The sequence below is a fragment of the Drosophila subobscura genome, chromosome A (assembly GCF_008121235.1).
Source record: "Drosophila subobscura isolate 14011-0131.10 chromosome A, UCBerk_Dsub_1.0, whole genome shotgun sequence".
NCBI classification, from domain to species: Eukaryota; Metazoa; Arthropoda; class Insecta; order Diptera; family Drosophilidae; genus Drosophila; species Drosophila subobscura.
The window spans coordinates 945656-954999 of NC_048530.1; the positions used below are offsets into that span (position 1 = coordinate 945656).

General features: G+C 43.5%; 1 pseudogene; it reads right to left on the bottom strand.

The window, feature by feature from the left end:
- LOC117892246 overlaps positions 1–3010 on the bottom strand; it is a 47041-nt pseudogene extending 44031 nt beyond the window's left edge.
- Between the last annotated feature and the right edge of the window lie 6334 nt (positions 3011–9344).

The window sequence follows — 9344 nt, forward strand, 5'->3', positions numbered from 1 at the left end:
CACAAACCAATGAAAGGCGAGGAACCTTTCGGTTGTGAGATCTGAGGTTGCTTCTAAATGGATCGCCTTCGTGCTGAAGCACACAAAGACACAAACATTCCCTTGGTTATACGGCAGGCTCGACCAGTGTATGTCTTGACATCGAACGGTCCCGCAAAATCGACACCCGTTCGAATAAATGGACGAGAGAAGGATGTCCTCTCCTTGGGCAAGTTCCCCATAAGCTGGGTTTGCAATTTCTGTCGATAAATCGTACAAACTCGGCAGGAATTAATAGTCGTCTTCACTTCGATAAAGGGGTTGAGGTTACTGATGGTGCTGGACACTGGAAGTGACTGCTTGTCTAGCAAGCGCTGAAATTCTTTTGCATACTCGGCACGTTGAGCACAGATGACCATACGCTCTTGAGTCTCGGAGAGCTCGTTGCTACTGAGCTGGACTGGAAATAGAGTATCGGGCTTCTGACACCGCTTTATAAAACGGAAGACAAAAGATAGGACCCTCATGGCCTTTCCGAACTCTGAGAAGCGTTCGATGACGTTGGGTTCCGGGGACGGCTTGGACAAGTTGCACTTCACCGTGCGTTGCTCCAGTTCCGTCTCATGTGGAGGTTCAGCTGGGATAGGCCATTGGTCTTGTCTGAGTTTCAACCATTCTGGCCCATGCCACCATAGATTGCTGCTCGCCAAATCTTGGGAAGAAACCCCTCTGCTAGCTAGATCCGCGGGGTTGTGCTCCGATCTTACGTGAGACCACGTTCCCTGGATGACGGACTGGGTGATTCTAGTCACCCTGTTGGCCACAAAGGTTGTCCATCGACATGGATCTTTGTTAATCCAGGCTAGCACAATTGTGGAGTCTGTCTAATAAAAGCATTCGTAGCTATCAAGGGACAGTTGAGGAAGAAGAGACGAGGACAGCTCAGCGAGAAGAACGGCCCCACAAAACTCCAAACGTGGTAAAGACCCGGTCTTCACAGGAGCAACTCTCGTCTTTGCTGTTAGGAGATGGACGGAGACCTGGTTGTCCCTCTCTACACGAACGTAGATGGCTGCGCCGAAAGCGCGCTGGGATGCGTCACAAAACCCATGAAATTGTAGTTTCGTGAGAGGGTGATACTGCACCCATCTCGGTATGCGAATTTGTTGAAGAGCAGGATAGCTAAGGAGGAAGTCCTGCCATTTTGTAAGGAGGTCTTTTGGCAGAGAGTCATCCTACCCGAGCTCTTTAAGCCAGATTTCCTGCATAAAGATCTTTGCTCGGACTATGAAGGGAGCCAACCATCCTGTTGGATCGAATATTTTGGATATTTGGGATAGAACTTCTCTTTTTTTGTGTAAGAGGAGCTTATGGCTACCTCGGATGGCCGAAAAAAGAATTCATCACTATCAGCTTGCCACCGTATGCCTAAGGTCTTCGCGGAACTAGAGTCCTCCATCTCAAGGAAATCGGCACACAGTAAATGGTCCGTAGGAATGTCCTGGAGGACCGGCTTTGCGTTCGAAGTCCACTTTCTCAGCGGAAAACCCGCACTGTCAAGTGCAGCGCGAAGCTCCTTTATAGATGCAATTGCACCTTGTATTGTATGGGCACCCGCCAGCACATCGTCGACATACATCGAATTGGATATGATGTCGCTTGCCAGTGGGAAGCGCTTTAGGACTTCTTGCGCAAGTTCCTTCAGCACACGAATGGCCAAGAATGGAGCGCAGTTTACCCCGAACGTAACAGTGGTAAGCTCATAATCACAGAGCTCGCCATTTATATTCCTAGACAGAATTCGTTGGAATCTTGTGTGCGAAGGGTCGAGAGTAATTTGTCGATACATTTTTGTGATGTCAGCACCAAAGACATATCGGAAGAACCGCCACTTCAGTATCTGAATGGTTAGATCGGATTGGAGAACAGGTCCTGGATGGAGAATGTCGTTTAAGCTGTTGCCGTTCGAGGACTTACTGGAGGCGTTAAAGACTACCCGCAATTTTGTAGTGGTGCTGTCCGGCTTTTGGACAGCGTGATGGGGCAGATAGAAGTTGTCGGAATCGTTGCTTGGTGGCACTTGGCGCATATGACCTAAGTCTAGGTACTCCTGGAGGACTCCATCGTACTGCTCTTTTAACGGAACGTTTCGTTTCAACCGACTTTCGTTTTTCAGGAACTGAGCTAGCGCGATTGATCTGAAATGCCCTAGGTTTATGCATTCGGGATTCCGAAAGGGCAACGACACCGTATATCTCCCACTTGCATCTCTACGGGTGGTTCGAACAAAATTGTCCTCGCAGAGGGACTCCGAAGAGTCTTCAACCCTACTGGCTGGAAGATCCTCCACCTCCCAAAATTTCGTTAGAAGGTTTTCTAACCGCTGTTCTGCGCTGACATTTATCCTTGTAGCAAATGAGGAAATTGAGGTGCGAGTTGACTCAGCTACAGGTCCTGTAAGGATCCATCCAAAAATGGTCTCTTGACCGAGCAGTGATCCGCAAATGTTGTGTTGAGAGCCGCCAAGCAAAATGGATGGAAGGATATCTGCACCTAGGAGCACATCTATCTGCGAACTTTTGTGGAAAGAAGGGTCAGCCAACGGAAGATTTGGCAGGTCCTTTATGAAACCTTGCGGAATTGGATACGAAGGTAAGGCGCCTGCCACATTTGGAAGTACGAATGCCGAGGTTTCTACATGAACTCTCGGTTTGGATGGAGAACCGATTTGGAAGTGGCATATCTTCTGAGGCCTGGCGGCGATTGCTTGGTTCAAGCCCTCAACTTGAACTTGAACTGGTTGAAACGGAAGTTTGATGATTCTGAAGAGACGCTCTGAGATGAACGTAGCCTCTGACCCAGAATCGATCAAAGCACGAGCTTTATTAGTGCCCAAGTGGCACACGTTTAGGTGCCGAAGCGCTCTCGATTTGCTCCTGTAGGCTTGTAGCGCACCTCTCATATACTGAGTGGCAATGCGCATATTTGGCTTGCATGGATTGCATCGCATCACCATCGGGTTCAGTGTCATTGAGAGCCTTGGTGCAACGCTCGCATTCTAGCCGTACCTTTTCCCACAAGGTCCTCACTTCTTCTAGGCGGACCCTAGTCGCCACCCTAGTCGCGCTCCAACATGTTCGATGTTGCATCGATGTTCGATGCAGTGCTTCTCTAAGCGGAATGGAATTAGCGGAGATCTGCGTGTGCCTATGTATATGTATATGTACATATGTATGGATGTACGTACATATGTATGTGCGGCTGAAGGGTTGATGCACTTGTACGATTTTTGGCGGAAAAACTTATATTTGGAATACACATATATTTCGTTTGCCAGTTTGGAAAGAAAAAAAAATGGAGATAATAGCGGTTCTTCTCGTCTTCACTTGCACTTTTTCACTTTTTTCTCCACACTCTATACACACACTATACACTATACACAGAACCGTTTCGGTTGGAAAATGGTGGCCAATCTTAGGCAATATGACAAATTGAGGAATTGGACGGGTTTTTATGTACTTAGCTGGCAATTTCTCTGGAGCAAGCTGGGGCGAGCGGATTGGGGGGATGATCTCCTTGATTTTTCGTCGTACGATAAAAAATCCAATGATGAATATCCAGCTCGAAGGACCAATGTTTTGTGGGGGGAGGTTCTTGCCACTAAGTTCCGAGTTTTATTCCTCCTTCAAAGTGCTTCTGGTAATTGGGGGAGAGTCGCGGGATTTTGACGAAGTAATAACACAGCGCGCGTGCGTATATGTTCAGTTTATTCGTGACACTGTTTTTTCTATTCTATGCTTACTTCTACTCTATTTGGGCGCGCAGGCCGCTGCTCGGCTTAGAGCTTTTGGGTTATAGGTGAGTTTGTTGTTTTTGTTGTGTTTGTGTAGCGTGAGAACATGGTGCATGCTTTTCGGCATGAACAGCCGCTAAAAATAAAGATGTAGATGATTCATTCAAATCTATCGATTGTGTAACAAACGAAGAAGAAGCCACTAATTATCCAACTGAATTTTTAAACTCCTTGGATGTGCCTGGTTTACCACCGCACAATTTAAAACTTAAAGTTGGCTCTGTAGTCATCATGCTTAAAAATTTAAACCAACCAAAACTGTGTAATGGAACGTGTTTGGTGATAAGAAAACTGATGAGCAATGTGATTCACGCGTCGATACTTAAAGGAAACTTTAAAGATGAGAAAGTTCTTATTCCAAGGATTCCGATGATCCCAACGGATATGCCCTTTGAGTTTAAACGAATTCAATTCCCGATTCGTCTTGCCTTCGCCATGACGATCAACAAATCACAGGGCCAATTGACTATTTGTGGCCTCAATCTGGAAAATGCATGTTTTTCTCATAGTCAATTGTACGTGGCATGCTCACGTGTCGGCAAGCAATTCTCCAAGATCTGCAGCAAATGCTTCATGAACATCATGCATTGGTCAGGCTGTTCAAGACTGCTTTAGAGCGCATGCCAAGTGATTGCAATTCGGTCAAGTCAATTAAATACATTTGCAAATATGTCACGAAAGGGAGGGACATGGCGGTTTTGGTATCCAAACATCCAATACCAACGATGAAATCACGCGCTATCAAGTTGGTACTTTTTTGTTTCTATCTATATAAACATATTGTTTTGTATCATTGTTTTACGTTCATCAAAGCCTAAATTAGTTCAGCTAAAAAGTAACACGACATTCATTGACTGTTAGGCGGTGCGAAGTTCGCCGGGTCAGCTAGTAAATATATAAAAACTTTAAATGCTACAAATAATTGATGTGTAATGTAGGGACGCATTGATAAATCATACAGTACGTGTGGAGAACGAAAGACTGAGGGACAGATTCGTCTAATGCAGACAGAAATGGATTCTTTACGAGAGCAGCTTGAGGACTATAAGGAATTGGAAATCAGTCTTGCACGGGACCTCGTGCAACATTATACAGATGGTTGGCGGATGTTAACATCAGTGCAGGTACCCTTGATGTCATGGAAAATGAAGAAATGCCAGTAGAGGATAAGCTATGCGTTTTTTCCTTCGATGAAATGAAGGTTACTGCTGCTTTCGAGCATGACAGTAAAGCGGATGTTGTCTATGAGCGAATATGTTCAACTGGCCATAGTTCGTGGCTTGAAAAAGTCTTGGAAGCAGCCAGTTTTCTTCGATTTCAATACTCGAATGAATGTGGATACACTGCATTGGCATATCGGAAAGTAAGTTTCTTATACGAATAAAAAAGATAATTAAAGAGAAATATCAAAACATTTTTTTTAGCAAAGACCTGGTTTAGCCATCCAGCGGATGAAAATTTGAGAATATCTGTGTTTACGACAAATTTGCGCAAAGGGCTTATGGCCGGGAGCAATTAGTATTTGGATATAAGTAAAATGAATTTGTAGCATTAAGATATTGAATTGTTGCATTTTGACATGCTCACAGAAGTTTGGTGCTATAGAACATACATGTAATATGTGAATATCGATAGACAAAGAGGAAGAACATGCATGTAATAGGTGAATAGCGAAATTGAAAGAAGGAGAGTATTAAATTGATTGAATTCCGACTCGGTCGAACCAGCAGCACTTGGCTTTACTTCGAGATTTTTATTCCGAACTGGTTGCGAGGAGTTGCGGAAACATTTGGCGCCCGAGCAGGGACTTCTTGGAAAAAGTTCACGTCCCATTTGAAGCTCATCGTTGGAGCTTAATTCGTTTTGGATTAATTACATACGGAGGCTTGGAGCTGCTAGCGTATTGGAAGCTGCAGTGTCGGCTCTGTAATCGGACTGTGAGTAGTATATAGCTTGGTGAGGCCAAAATAGCGGCACACCCTATATGTATGTTGCAAGTCGATAGTAATTAAAATATAATAAAACATTAAAAATTGGCATATAAAGCTGGTGTGTCTGGTGAAAAGTGTTAAACACACATTGGTGCTTAATATAGTGTGCGGCTAACTCGAGATAATTGAGGTTCAAGTATATGCAAGTGTGAGTGGGAGTGTACTTAGTTCAATTGGAACTTAAGAAAATAAAAAAGAGAAAAGACACTCGCACACATGCATGTATGTACGTATTTCGGAAAGTGCATAGAGTTCGTAACCTTGAACTGATCTTGGAATGTCGTGTGCAAGCGCAGCGGCAGAAAGTAGTTAAAAGCAAAGAAAAGAAAGAAGCTACAGCTGGCTCACGCGTATATGACACTTTTAAAGGAAATACATACAGACATATTAAGCCGGTATATTGTGCATTGCTTATCCTCATAAGTTCGTTTGTTGAGTGATTCAATCATTTCGAGCCCTACGTTGAGGGCATTGTTGAAGTCAGTTAGCAATTTGGGTACTGCGTTTGAGTGCATTTTTGAGTCCGTGGTTTTTTAGAGAAAGATCGCTTGAGTGACTTAAATTTTTGGCACCACGTTCAGTGCATTGTTTAACTGATTTAATTTCGGTAGCTAATTGAGGGTGTGAGCATTGTAACACCTAGCTCAAACAGCTATAATCAGTTGTATTAACATTGGTTAATAGTAGTGGGAGCAACATGGCTCCTAAAAAAGGTAACGATGCGGACTTTAGTGCGTCGCGAGAAAGTTTGATGGCTTCATTAAATCGAAACAAGGCATATATTTCGGAGAAATGTGCAACGATGGTTGCATCAGAGTTAGAAGCGCGATTGAGTCTGGTCGAATCAGTTTTTACGCAATTATGCAGAATCCAACAACAAATAGAGAATGATAGTGACGATGTTCGTGAATTTGAGAGTAGACAAGAAATTGAAAATTTATATTGTGAAATAAAGGCTAAAATTCTGGCACAGTTAGCCCAAAGGGGCCGTCAAGCGGCATTTGGTGCAAGTCCGTCTGCTAATTCTACGCTGTCAGTTTCGTCGGGAAGTTCGCGTGCTTCGAAGTTACCTAAGTTGAAGTTGCCCGAATTTAGTGGAAAGGTTACAGAGTGACAAGTTGGTTCAACACTTTTTAAACGTTGATAGAATCGGACGGTGAGGTTGACGAACTGTCAAAATTTATACACTTTAGGTCGTGTTTAGGCCCAATTCCCTTGATACGATTGAGTGTTTGGAACTTTCTGCAGCTAACTACAGAAGGGCATTGCAGCTGCTTAAGAATCGATTTGAGAATAAGTCCATTATTGTTCAATCCCATGTGCATGAGCTTTTTAGCATAAATACGCTAAAACATGCAAATTCAGATTCACTAAGAGGATTAGTTGATGCTGTTAACTCTCAGTTGGAGGCTCTACGCTCATTAGGCAGTGAGAGTGAAATCTTAGACGCGCTTTTGTTCCACTTAGTCCAAAGGAAAAATGGGGGAACGAATTCGATTGTTCTCAATTGCCATCATGGAAGGCGCTTTCGCTGTTTATAGTCAACAGAGGCATTAACCTAGCGGGTCGAGAAGTGAGAAAACCAGGTATGGTTAAGACTAGCAACAGCGGAAAAAGGGCAAGTTTGGCGGCCGCAGTAGATTCAAGTGGAACTTCATGCCACTGCTGCTCAGGTTCGCATAGCGTAAAGGTGTGTTCGAAATTTGCTTCTCTGACTCCTCAACAAAGGTATTTTGAAATTAATGTACGGCGCCATTGTGCACTATCTGTTATAAGCCACATCATATCTTCTTACATAGGGAATCAACCAATGGAAATGCAACAAGGGCTCTAGGTAATGGCCAGGCATCGTTGCAAAGTTCGCTTCTTACAAATAGAAGAACCAGTTTTCTAGCTACTGCCATTGTACTGGTTAAAGGTGCAGATAGTAGATTCTATAAATGCAGATGTGTTTTAGATTCAGTTAGTCAAATTAAGTTTGTGACAGCCAGATTTGCGTCGCAGGTAAACCTTCCAGTCAGCGAAGTGCAGTATTCACTAAATGGTATTGGAAACTTAAAGTCCGAGGTTGTCGGGGAGATTGAAACAACGTTCAAGTCCAGAGTGACAAACTTTGTTGCAGCAGGCAAGTTTAGTGTTTTGCCAGAAATAACACGGTATCATCCCACAGCGACAGGAGTCATAAGGTCACTAGTTCCAAAGAAGGTAAAACTTGCAGATCCTTCATTTGATTCGGCAGAAGAAATAAATATGCTACTTGGAGTTAATTTGTTCTTTCAGCTAATAGTAGCTGGTCAAATTAGAATTGGATTAAATAAGCCAGTACTACAGAGATCGTTGTTAGGTTGGATAGTAAGTAGTAGGCGAGTGTATTCCTGACGAGAATGTAGCGTTGATTGTGAATAAACCTGATGGTCCAAGGCAACAGGAGGCTGACCAGTTGCTAAATTTGGTGCAACAGTTCTGGCAATGCGAAGAGGTGTCGCGACCCGGAAAAGTATTAACAGAATCGGAAAGGATTTGTGAAGAGATGTTCGTGGCTACAGTGAAACGAACAGACGATAATCGTATAGTAGTTCGCTTGCCTTTTGCACAGCCACAGAAGTCGCTAGGTGATTCCTATAATATCGCTTTGACTAGGTTTTTGAACTTAGAACGAAAGCTCAGTAAGAATCCAGAGCTCAAGAGAGCTTACGCAGAATTTATCGATGAGTATAGACAATTGGATCATTTAGAGGAGGTAGCGGCTGATAAGATACACGAGGTGAAATATATCATGCCCCATCATCCGGTGATTCGCCCAGAAAGTTTGACGACAAAGTTGAGAGTCGTATTTGATGCATCGTGTAAATCAAGCAATGGGCTTGCGTTAAACGATACAATGCTGGTAGGAGCAACGTTGCAACCAGATTTGTTCGAGACCCTTTCTCGATTCCGGTTTTATCGATTCGCATTGACTGCTGACATCTCTAAGATGTATAAGCAAATATTAGTTGAGGCAAGCGACTGCAATTATTTGTGCATTTTATGGCGTAATTGTAGTAATGACCCAATTAAGGCACTACGCCTTAAAACGGTTACCTATGGAACTAATTCAGCACCTTTTCTAGCAGTTAGATGTCTTTACTATTTAGCGGATCAATTTGGGGAATCATTCCCATTAGCTAGCGAAGCTGTAAGGCAAAACTTCTACATGGATGATATGCTAGCTGGAGCGAGCTCTTACGAGCAGGTAAAGGAATTAAAACATGAAGTTACCGAGTTGTTAAAGTTGGGGCGATTCGAGCTTCATAAGTGGCGATCTAACAGCTATTGTGATGGAGATCGTGCAGACGTAGTAGAACCGTTAGAGCTACAGGTAACAGATACAGCAAAGACGCTTGGAATATTTTGGGCTTCGAGGATTGATAAGTTTAAATTTTCGTACGTCGCAAGTAACTCGGACAGCATTACGAAGCGTATCGTGTTATCAGAGTTAGCACAGTTGTTTGATCCAATGGGATTTCTAAGCCCCCTTTGAT